General features: G+C 39.7%; 1 protein-coding gene across 9 annotated transcripts in view; it reads left to right on the top strand.

Moving 5' to 3' along the window:
• The window catches only part of MAST4 (microtubule associated serine/threonine kinase family member 4), a 618855-nt gene that overhangs the window by 325380 nt on the left and 280678 nt on the right, over positions 1-12797 (top strand). The window lies entirely within an intron of this gene.

The raw sequence follows: 12797 nt of genomic DNA, 5'->3' as shown, positions 1-12797 counted from the left end.
TGGGATAAGCTTGAATTTAAAAATTCTATTATGTAATCAAGCAAAAACATTATTTGGTCTGCAGATAGTTTAAATTGATCTGACTAAAGAATTAGTGCTTTTCTACATGATCTAGAAATCCATGATTGTTCTTCATACTATGAATTTTTGCAGAGTAAATGATACACTTTTGCCTTTGAATTAATGAAGACTTTGCATCTGCTAACCTTTCTACTAGATCTAGAACTTACTGTGTTGATTCATGTATTGTTCTTGTATTAAAATAGCAAATTTGTGAACATTGACTTGATTTCTTTATTGTGTGTTTCAACCTTTTCTTTTTAAGGCTAATAGTATATTTGCACAAATCATAGTTTTTTTCATTATCAAATTGTGGAATACAATTAATTGCCTTTAATAATGCACTAAGGTCGATTTATTCTCAACTAGTACTATATAAGGGCTGGTTTAGAAATATTTGGATTTGATGTCTGATTTATGTTGAATTTAGTGGGTGGGGCAATGCCCTTTAAAAAAAAATAAGTATAACATGTAAGGTAAGTTCATGCAAATCCCAACTTGGAGAATTAGAAACGTATGTAGTGACTGTTGAAAGAATTCATTCTTTTGACTACTTTTTGAAATTTTCAGTCTTTGTATCTGGGAACCAAAACTTCATCAGCTAGGAACATTTCAATACTAGCCATTTGATCTCTACTTTTTTAGTTGCCAGAAGGATACTGGATCGTTATTCTTGGAGAATATGCCTGAATAAATTTTCACTGGCTCCCAGCTTATATCTTTGGATGCTACAGGTTGATGGCCTAATAGTTTATCATAGAAAATGCCTTTAGAATCAAAAACCTCCATTCTTCTGCATAATGATTAGGACTCTTCTGCCTAGACTGGTAGAAGTTCAAACTTTTTTATATTTTCCATCATGATGAGAAATAAGGAACAAGAAAAACAGAAATATCCACATAAAATATATTTATAGATAAAAATCTCTTTCTCATAATTTTTTTAATCCTTAAAGTATCTTAGGCTTGTCTTTTATACTTTATTTAAAAACTTTAGAAATCTAGTCAAATCTTCATTTTAGCCTTTATAAATGTGGTGCTTTTTTCTATTAGCAAATTTCCTATAAATTATTATGATGATAATGTTAATTAACAAAGTAGCTTCTTCATACTTATTGAAAGGCCATATCTCCTTTTGTACTTGTATAAATCTCAAATCTGATTATATTAGCTGATAGCCATCAGTTGGTGGGAGAAATACATAGGAAAATATTTAAATTTCTTTACTTGAGAGAATGGAATCTTTAACAGAAAAAAAAATAAGAATGATGACATTAGTTTGTTTGGATTACATGCTTTGAATACTTAGTAAGAGAAAGATAAAATTATATATAAGTCAATTAAAAATCCCCTCCTAATAAAAATCTGCTGATCTATTGATCAAATTAGGTGAATAAAGCATCATATATATATCAAATAAATCTACCATTTTTTTAGTGAACTTTGAAAAAATTAACAATTGCAAGTAAAGCAAATAAGAAATAAACATTCTATTTTTAAAATTTTCTATTAAATACAAGTATTCCTCAAAGAATTAATGACATGACATCGATGTTCTGGGATGTAGTGCCACTCTGAGTTTTCAGCACAAATCTAATGAAGACAAGCACATGTGAGTTTTTCTTAGGTATTGGTGCTAGCCCACATCATGATCACTAAACCTGTTAACATTTCCTCCGTTTATTTACTGTACAATTTACTGCACAAATGCTTTCAAGTCTTTTATGACTTCTCCCGGAAAGATCGATGATTTCATCCTGCTCTTCTGTTGTCTTTCTGTGTCAACAGCGAGCAACTATGCAATGGGATGCATTCCATGTGGTCTGTGGTACCTGGGCATGTGATTGAACTTTTCAGAGGGCTTGTCCCTTCAGAAAAGCTGTCTTCTGAAAGAAGGCACCTGGTTTTGTTACATCTGCCACTTCTAATTTGTGTGCATGGAATAATAATATTTTTAAAATGCATTTTCATCATTCAGACACATAGATTTACCAGATTTTTAAAAGGTTAGTATTGTTTTAAGTAAGCTTATAGATATTGCTTGTCTGGAATCAAGTGATCAAAACATATGTGTGATATAATGCATACATATGTATTATATAAAAGTTAAAGCTTTTACAAACAAAGAAACATAGAAAGTGGCTTTTTAAAAAATTACTAATCGAAAAGGACAAAAAAGCAAACTATATTCTGTCTAGAAAAAAAGGAATAGAGATTGCCAATAATATGTACTTGACGATCATCTTCTCCAGGGCTAACTTGAGGTCTGTGTTTCTCATGTGATTTAAAAGATTGTGAAGACAATGATTGTGACTTTTCTGTTTTTAACAGTGCAAATGTCATCAGAAAGAGAGGTTAAAGGAAATTGTTTCTAGACTTGATGTTACTTAATAACCAAGTGACCCCAGGTCAGTTTTCCAGACGTTCTTCCAGCCCTTTACTGACTTCAAGACCTCAAATCCCATCTCTGTCTGACTCCCTGTAGGGTAGATTTTAGCTAGTTGCCTTCTTCTTACAAAGAGTAGCCATTTTCCCAGATTCTTCTAGATCATTCCTTCTCTTTGTCCTTGGAACAGAAGTTGCCATACTTTCTGCTCCCCTTCCTCTTAGCTAATTGTCAAAAGCTCTATATCCTATCATGAGATGGTCATGCAGTGAAATACTAAATACCCAGTAGGATGGCTAAACTAGAGCAAATTCCAGATTCAAGATGTTAACAGCATTTAAGTCGTAAAATTTCCAATAACAGCGGATCTAAACTGTCCATATTTATTAAAAGGTTAATAAAAGGTCTGGTGGGTCCCTTAACTAGTCTTTTGAACCTGAGTCCTAAAACGACAATGCTGAGTGATAAAACGCTCTCTGTGGTGTTTGTTTTCAGACAGGGAAAGTGGTAAAAGCCCAAGGTGTGAGCTGATGGATAGTTCAGAGCAAAACCACGGTCCCCTTTAATTGTGAAGGACCCCATCATGTTTTGTTAATTGATAAATAAATAGCCCTACAAGATAAAGGGCTTCTTTTTCTTTTTTTCATGGAATTCCCTGGAGAGAGGAGCAGGCTCTCTGTAGTTACCACTTTATTCTAGTTGAAACAGCAACTGACACATGGCGAGTTAGTTTCTTGGCTTTATGTTTTTTTGGCCCCACACATCCAGCAGTAGCAACTCAAATCAGAAAGCAGCTCCTCCTTTGCACACAAGACCTGGAAAAGTATGTTTCCTACATGCTGAGGAGTTGCTGGGAGTATTGAAATTACTGAAAGCAACTGAAGTATCTTCTTGGCTTAGGTTTAATTTCTCGATCTAGCAACAGCACTGTTCTCTCCATTGAGTTTTGTCCCTTCTCCATTCCTCCTTTCCTTTCATTGTTTTTCTGAGATGGTTGAAGTCTAGTAGGATTGGTCATGGAGTAAATAGGGCAAGGTGCTGCTGGCATAACATAGTTTCAGTCTGCTAGGAAATTCATCTTCCTGTCCACAAAGAAGCATCTTAAACACACTTATCATAGTGCCAGACATCCATCCCGTTGGATCTGAAAGAACTGAAATTCATTCAGTTGGATCTTAAAGGTGTTTTTGCTCTGGAGGGGTCTCACCGAAATGAACATACTTTTGGGCAGGGTGTCTCTGAGCTGCATTTAGCACAGCAGAAGTTGAGTCTGTGGGTGCTTCTGGGGACTGACAAGGGACAAAACCAGATAGGGGAGGTGCTGTCAAGAACCATTTTGCAACATGTTAAAAAGTACATGAAAAAGGTGATAAGCTTATTTCACGTCTTTCCCATGTTGTATCCCTTCGGCAGGGGCAAGAAAGGATGTTTAGGTATGAGACAGAAGACCAGAGTGAGCCGCAGAGAGAGTGTGTGTTATCAGAGAGGTTAGGACAATAGAGGCAAAAGACCCTGAAAGTTATTGGAAGCTTCTGGGTGGAGCTGGGCCGATTGGACTTAGAAGACAGCTTGTCTCACAGTAGATAGGTTGAACTAGGTGTACTGGATTAGGACACAGTAGGTCCACTACTTATGAATGAATTCTAGTCTGAGAGCATGTTTGCAAGTCCAGTTTGTTCCTAAGTCCAACAAAGTTAGCCTAGGTACCCAACTAACACAACTGGCTATATAATTCAGTTCAGTCGCTCAGTCGTGTCCTACTCTTTGCGATCCCATGAATTGCAGCACGCCAGGCCTCCCTGTCCATCACCAACTCCCGGAGTTCACTCAAACTCATGTCCAGCAAGTCAGTAATGCCATCCAGCCATCTCATCCTCTGTCATTCCCTTCTCCTCCTGCCCCCAATCCCTCCCAGCATCAAAGTCTTTTCCAATGAGTCAACTCTTCGCATGAGGTGGCCAAAGTATTAGAGCTTCAGCTTTAGCATCAGTCCGTCCAAAGAACACCCAGGACTGATCTCCTTTAGAATGGACTGGTCGGACCTCCTTGCAGTCCAAGGGACTCTCAAGAGTCTTCTCCAACACCACAGTTCAAACGCATCAATTCTTCAGTGCTCAGCTTTCTTCACAGTCCAACTCTCACATCCATACATGCCCACTGGAAAAACCATAGCCTTGACTAGACGGACCTTAGTCGGCAAAGTAATGTCTCTGCTTTTGAATATGCTACCTAGGTTGGTCATAACTTTCCTTCCAAGGAGTAAGCGTCTTTTAATTTCCTGGCTGCAGTCACCATCTGCAGTGATTTTGGAGCCCAGAAAAATAAAGTCTGATACTGTTTCAACTGTTTCCCCGTCTATTTCCCATGAAGTGGTGGCTATAGAGTACCACACTGTAATAGGTTTATAATAGTTTTCACACAAATAATACATGAAAATACAAACACAAAAAAATAGAGAATACATTTCGAATTTTACAATACACTACCTTGAAAAGTACAGTAGTACAACAGCTGGCACACAGGGGCACTTTCACATTTTTGAAAGTTCACAAATTAAAGGTTCATATTTAGGGGACTTGCTTTATTTCTTAGATTGAAATTCCTTATTTTGATACAAAAAAGGAAGTGGTCTTCTATATAATTGGATAGACTCAGGTTGATGTCATTGGCATATGTAGGTCTCTGTATTTTTTAAAAAGAAGACTTATATTCAGGCCAGTTGTATTTCATCCAGAACATACTGCCTTGACAAGCTGTTAGGAAAAGTAGTTTGAGTAAAATGAGGTTGTTTCTAGAATGCAAGGAGAGGGAATCACCCTGGTTTTACAACTGAGTCGAATTAGATTTATGAGATTTTCAGCAAGGTAAAGGCAAGATTTTCTGAAAGAGAGGAAAAGGGCTTAATTCAAGCAAAATAAAGGGCATGTAAACAGTATTTGGATAAGTTTTAAAATGAATTTAGTTTTCCTCTTAGCACTTTCTTCCCTCCCACCCCCACAAATATGGAAGCAAAAATTCAAAATAACTATTGTTGAAGCCAATTGGAAGTCCAGTGTCATTTTGAATGTTAGAAACCAAGAAACAAAATGAAGAAAAAATTGAGTGTTGCATCTGAATTAGCATTTAAAGTGGCATGTTTATATAAAAAGAGAATGGTGTAATATATCCTGAGAGTAAAGAGAGGATTTCAGACTGTGAAAGAATGTCAATTGCATTTATGTATTCATCGAATAGCCAGTTTGGTATTTGGTATGTATTTGCAGCATCCCCTATCACGCCTACATTTATCTTCTGTGAGGCGGTTGGGGGAGGAGACTTGGGAGATAGAAACAATGCAAGATTGATCTTCCCACCTTTGCAAAATTATTAGGAAAACCTTAGCTTTGCTCCAGGGGAGGGAGAGTTGGGTCACCTAGGGGGGTTTATCAAAATACATGTGCACATTTCTAAACACACTTGGGGGTGCAAATCGAAACCTGTGTGCATGTGTGTTGGGTGCTGAGAAAGGGAGAGTGGGGGGCTTGTGACCTTTCAGCCCATTCTCTGGGTTAGTTTAAAATGCCACCCTTGGCTGAGAACTGCTGTTCTTAGGGGAGCTGCAGGGTACGAGGCAATCAAAGTGAGCTTCTGGATGTCCAAAGGCATGAGGGTGAGTTCTCTTTCAAATTTACCAGGATGATTTTTTAGCAAGCCTGAATCAGACAGGAATTTGGAAGCTTTTGGGGGGAACACTTCTTTTCAGCATGGGCTTCCCTTGTGGCTCAGCTGGTAAAGAATCCTCCTGAAGTATAGGAGACCTAGGTTCGATGGCTGGGTTGGGAAGATTCCCCTGGAGAAGGGAAAGACTGCCCACTCCAGTATTCTGGCCTGGAGAATTCTGTGGACTATATAGTCCTTGGGGTTGCAGAGTCAGATACGACTGAGTGACTTCCACTCATGTTACTTTTCAGCAAGGCTTACAGAAGATGGCCCACTGTGCTCTCTTCTTAAAAGCCACCTTCTTGGGTCTGTTACTCAGTAGGCATTTCAGAGCCACACTGCCTGGATTCAATCCTACCTCTGCCATTTAACCAGCCTATGATTTGCAGAAGGTTATTTCATCGCTCTGTGTCTTTATTTCCTCATCTGTAAATCATGTATACTATTCTATCCTGGAATGTTTTGAGGATTAAATTAATAAGTATTTGTAAAATGTTCATAACGGTACCTGACATGCAGTAAGCTCTATGTGTTTCGTTAAATAAAACATAAAGGGAATGGAACCTACCCCCACCCTCCCATCACTTCTTTCTGTCTTGTCGAGTTAAGCAAAGGACTGCCAAGTAAGCTGAAGAAGTTCTGTTAAAGCCAGATCATTTGAGCAGCACTTTCTAGAGAGTGACAGTGTATACCAACGCTTCCGTCAACAGAGGGTATTAAAGAGGACAGCTGGCCTCTTGAGTAGATTTTTTTTCCTTGTTTCCCTCCATGGTTAACCCCTCATATCAGGAGATTTCTAGGTGTGTGAAGGAGACAGGCCCCACACATGTTCTGGCTCTGTAGCATCAAGCTGTGCGGGAACTCCATGTGCTCAGGGAGTGGCCTATTTCTAGAATAATTCTTCACTTGACCCCTGCCCATCCTTCTCAGCATGGTATGCAGGTTACTTCTCCTAACTCTGTTTTGAGACAGATATTGAGAAAAATGAAATGGGATATTATAGATGTACATGCAGAAAAGTTTAACCATAGGATTTTGAAGCTGGAAGAAACCGTAACAGAAAACTGCTTTTAAATACCATTGTTTGATAAGTGAGGAGCCAGCAACTCAGAAGACATGAGGTTTGCGTGTTGAGACTGCTTCTTGACCATGGCCAGAATGTAGCATTCCCACCCACCCAGGACTGGAAAGCAGCCTTTCCTTCTTTAGGGAAATATTTGAGTTAGAAAGAGATGATGAGCAAGGGTGTGGATACACTCTGTTCTATAAAGATGTGAATTACAGCGTCTTCATCCACAGTGCGGGTCACATCAAAGGCAGAATTTTGACCGAGTACACTTGACTTCACTGTGCTTGTCACAGTTTCTTTGAACATATTTTAAAGTGTAGCCTCAAACTCTTCTTAAATATGTGTGCATACAGCTGACTCACTTTGTTCTACAGCAGACCCTAACACAAAACGGTAAAGCAGCTGTACTCCTTTAAAAAGAAGAGAGTTTACACCTAAAACTGCAACTGAAAGGAAGACATTAAGTCACATACCAGCACTACCAGGACACTGCGTCAACTCAGACTAGTGATGGGACTAGTGATGCTACACTGGTGGGGCGTGGCAGTCCCCAAAGCTCCATCATCCAGGGAGCTGTGTGAACGGGGCAGCTGAATTCTGTATTGTTCTCCTAACTCCATTGCTGTAGTAAGTCGGGCCCTCTGTGGGGAACCATTGCTCATATTCATTTGTTCCTATAGCGGAGTATGTCAAGGCTCTATATTGTCACCCTGCTTATTTAACTTCTATGCAGAGTACATCATGAGAAACGCTGGACTGGAAGAAACACAAGCTGGAATCAAGATTGCCGGGAGAAATCTCAATAACCTCAGATATGCAGATGACACCACCCTTATGGCAGAAAGTGAAGAGGAACTCAAAAGCCTCTTGATGAAAGTGAAAGTGGAGAGTGAAAAAGTTGGCCTAAAGTGCAATATTCAGAAAACGAAGATCATGGCATCTGGTCCCATCACTTCATGGGAAATAGATGAGGAAACAGTGGAAACAGTGTCAGACTTTATTTTTGGGGGGCTCCAGAATCACTGCAGATGGTGATTGCAGCCATGAAATTAAAAGACATTTACTCCTTGGAAGAAAAGTTATGAGCAGCCTAGACAGCATATTCAAAAGCAGAGACATTACTTTGCCAACTAAGGTCTGTCTAGTCAAGGCTATGGTTTTTCCTGTGGTCATGTATGGATGTGAGAGTTGGACTGTGAAGAAGGCTGAGCGCTGAAGAATTGATGCTTTTGAACTGTGGTGTTGGAGAAGACTCTTGAGAGTCCCTTGGACTGCAAGGAGATCCAACCAGTCCATTCTGAAGGAGATCAACCCTGAGATTTCTTTGGAGGGAGTGATGCTGAAGCTGAAACTCCAGTCCTTTGGCCACCTCATGCCAAGAGTTGACTCATTGGAAAAGACTCTGATGCTGGGAGGAAATGGGGGCAGGAGGAGAAGGGAATGACAGAGGATGAGATGGCTGGATGGCATCACTGACTCAATGGACGTGAGTCTGAGTGAACTCTGGGAGTTGGTGATGGACAGGGAGGCCTGGTGTGCTGCGATTCATGGGGTCGCAAAGTCGGACACGACTGAGCGGCTGAACTGAACTGATAGCGTTTCTCTTTAGAATCACTGCATTTTCCTCTGCGGCTCTGACTTCTGGGAATTAGACTTCCTGCTCTTTGACTCTTTGTGGCAAATGACTGTCAGACATAAGCAGCTGGGTGAGAAATGGCTTAGGATTTCCCTCTCTGCTTTTCTGCAGTAAAGGCCTCAACCTCTGAGCCTTCTGGGGGTCATCTCTTTCATCTGAATACACAGGCCTTGTCTTTGAACATGCTTTTATATAAAGCCATCTCTTCTGGGATAAGGATGAGGACTTCTCCATGCTTCTGTATTGGAACCTAAGACATGCCCACAGAACATGCCAGGACCTGTACACCTCTCTTTCCAGTGGCCTTCTGGGTTCTGCTTTACCTCTGACATCACCCAGGTAGCTTTTGATTCCTCCCATAAGGAAATTGTATGCAGAGAGTTCCACAAATGCAATTGCATGAGAGGAAAGATTTATTAAGCATATTCTATAAAGTTTATTGGCATGTGGAAATGGGTGCCTAGTCTGGAAGGGTAAATTTTGATGTTTTTCTAAAGCATAAAAATTCAAATGATAATAAATTTAAATAGGCCTAATATATTGAAGGAAAGGATTTTAAAATGCCTCTTTCCTAGAACTATAATCTTTCAGGAAATATCTGCCGATTTTGTAGATGCTTAGGTTCTTCCTCTATTGGAAAATATTAATCTGGCCTAGGCATTGTGCTTTTTATTGTGTGGGAAGAAATGATTTTTAATTTCTGCTGTGTCCTACAGATCAGTGAGATTAAACTTGGGGTGACATTAGCCTTGATTGCTGAACTCTTACTACACCTAGATTTTCCAGTGCTGACTCTACTGTTATTGGTGGTGGTTTATGTGTTTTTACTCAGGAAGAGTTTTTACTCTTTAGCATTTGTGTTTTTCAAAAACTGAGAAGGGCATCTTCATGGCAACCTCTGCATCCTTGTGTCACTGCTGTGGGACAGATGTTTACTGAGGGGTCAGTGTGGACCGTCCCCCGGGGCTGACATCAGGTCTAGGGGAGGGCGTGGTCTGCTCTCCTGGGTGCTCCCTGGCCTGCTGAGAGGATTTGCTCTGTGCAGGGCACAGGAGTGAGTTCACCAGGGGTTTGATATTTCAGGTTGTAAAGCATAGTGTTTAGTATCTTAACAAATCAAGAATCAATTATCTGGGAGAATAAGCAGAAGGTTTTTTAGGTCTAGGATAAATTAAATACTAACACCAGTCCCAGTGGATTAAAATAAGCCTTTGGAAGCCCTGGAGTATATTTTTTAAATGCACTTGACATCATATACTGAAATGAAATTAATAGATCAGTATATGTCAGTTTTATGTCTTAGGGGAACATTGGTGGTTTTTTTAGTGAGATTCTAAGGTATTACCAATTTGTATGTAAAAGAAGTTGATTCTGGTCGAATCACAGGGAAAAATACTATCATCAGAAAGTATGTTACTTAATTTTTATCTTTGAAAATTCAAGTCACTTAGCTCTATCCCACTTTTTTTTTTTTTTTTTTTTTGCTGGAAGATGTTGATTAGACCACATCCTTAAGACCATAGCAGGAGGTGGTGATGATGGTGGTGATCTGGGAAAATACTTAAAAGGAGAATTAAAACAAACATAGTTTAGATTGTTACTTCTCAAGGCTCTATGTAGTTTCTTCTCATCCATGGACCTTTTATTCACTGTTTAGCATCACCTCGGCTGTTTTATGTTAAGTACCAGGAATTGTAAATTCTAACTGTATTAAACTACAGCAGAATTTAAAATAGCACAATGAGACAAAGCCACTTCCTGCCTTGAAATCTGATGTAGGATGAACCAATTTAGGCTTCCCTGGTGACTCAGTGGCGAAGAATCCATGGCCAAGGAAGAAACCTGGGTTTGATCCTGGATCAGGAGGATCCCCTGGAGAAGGAAATGGCAACCCACTCCAGTATACTTGCCTGGGAAATCCCCTGGACAGAGTGAGCGTGGCGGGCTACAGTCCATGAGGTTACAGGAGAGTCAGATGTGACTTAGTGACTAAGCAACGAGAGCAGCATAACCCTACATGCTTACAGTATGTAGCACGAGTCCCCTTCCCTTAAAAAAAAAAGCTTCATTGACCCATAGTTGCTGCTAAGTCACTTCAGTAATGTCTGACTCTGTGCAACCCCATAGACGGCAGCCCACCAGGCTCCCCCGTCCCTGGGATTCTCCAGGCAAGAACACTGGAGTGGGTTGCCATTTCCTTCTCCAATCCTTGAAAGTGAAAAGTGAAAGTGAAGTCGCTCAGTCGTGTCCAACTCTTAGCGACCCCATGGACTGCAGCCTTCCAGGCTCCTCCCTCCATGGGATTTTCCAGGCAAGTGTACTGGAATGGGGTGCCATTGCCTTCTCTAGACCCATAGTTGACATATCATAAATTGTACTTAAAGTACACAATCTCATAAATTGACATGCACACATATATACAGACACTCCTGTGAAACCAGCTCCACAGTCAAGGTAATGAAATATCCATCTCCTCCAGAAGTTTCCTCTTACAGGTTTGTAATTGCTCCCTCGCCCTCCCCCAAAATGACTAATCAGACAGTAACTAATATTTTCCATTCCTAAAGATTAGACTGCATTTCCTAAAATTTTAAATAAATGGAACTATACTGTTTTTACTCTTTTTTGTCTGGTTTCTTTCACTCAGTGTAATTATTTGGAGATTCAGTTCTTTTTCAGTGTATGTTAATAGTTCATTGCTTTTTATTTCTAAGTAATATCCTATTGTGGGTACAGCATAGTTTGATTATCCATCCACTTATTGATAGACATTTGGGTCACGTATAGTTTTGGGCCATTATAAATAAAGCTGCTATACAGGCTTGGTAGATTTTCTCCTGGCTTATGGTTTCAGTTGCTTTACAGCATCTATTAAAGAGCAGAAATTTTTAGTTTCCATGAAGTCAAATTTATCAGTTTGTTCTTTAAGTGGTTATAGTTTTGGTGTTGCATCTAAGCCATCTTTCCCTGTTTCAGGGTCACAAAAGTTTTTCTCCTCTTTTTCCATAAAATTTATAATTTTAGGCTTTTATGTCTATGATCCATTTTGAGATAATTTTTGTGTATGGGTGAAGTATGGATTGAAGTTTTAAGTTATTGCATACAGGTATGTAACTGTTCCAGCACCATTTACTAAACAGACCGTTCTCTGTCCCCTCTCCACTGAATTTCTTCGTAGTTTGCTTGAAAATTGATTGTCCATATATGGGTGTCTATCTACAGACTTTCTTTTCTGTTTCGTGTCTTGTTTGTCTTATATCAGTGTCTCCACTGATCGGATTATTGTATCTTTATAGTAGGTTCAGATATTAGATAATGTTAGTCATCCAGCTATGTTCTTTTTTTTTTTTTTTTCAAAATTGTTTGGACCATTCCAAATTCTTCAGTTTTGGAATCAGCTCATCATTTTCTGCCCCCCAAAAGCCAGCTGAGATTTTTATTGGAATACATTAAAGCTTTAGAGCAATTTGAGAATCTATGAAAACATTTCCAGTGGTTATAAGTCTTAAGGATAGATTAGGGAGAGTAGTGTGTCAGTCAATGCAATGTGGAGAGACTGGGATGGAATTGTCACCCATGATATACTGATGGAGGAGATGGGTAACCCAGCTATGGTAGACTGAGCTGTGGAATAAGTGACCACAGATAAGCAAACATCCCCTCAGAGAAGCCCAAGAGAAATGGTTGGGTGGGTGGTGCAGGGAGCAGCTCAGGTAATGATTTCAGGCTGAAGTCAGAGAGGACTAGGTACATTTCTTCTGGAAAGAAGACCTTCAGTGGAGAGCTCAAGCTCAGCATAGGCAGAGAATAGAGGAGGAAGGCTTACACGTTCATGTCTGGTCTAGGAGAGGGCCGCAGGCCTGTAACGATTGTGATTCAGAAAACACTTAGAGAGGGGAGGCATTTGTCGTAAAACAATGAAGGTCAGCTGTACATTAGACCTAACTA

This window comes from Ovis aries, chromosome 16, assembly GCF_016772045.2.
Source record: "Ovis aries strain OAR_USU_Benz2616 breed Rambouillet chromosome 16, ARS-UI_Ramb_v3.0, whole genome shotgun sequence".
In the NCBI taxonomy this organism is placed as follows: Eukaryota; Metazoa; Chordata; class Mammalia; order Artiodactyla; family Bovidae; genus Ovis; species Ovis aries.
This window is presented reverse-complemented; position numbering and strand designations above follow the sequence as displayed.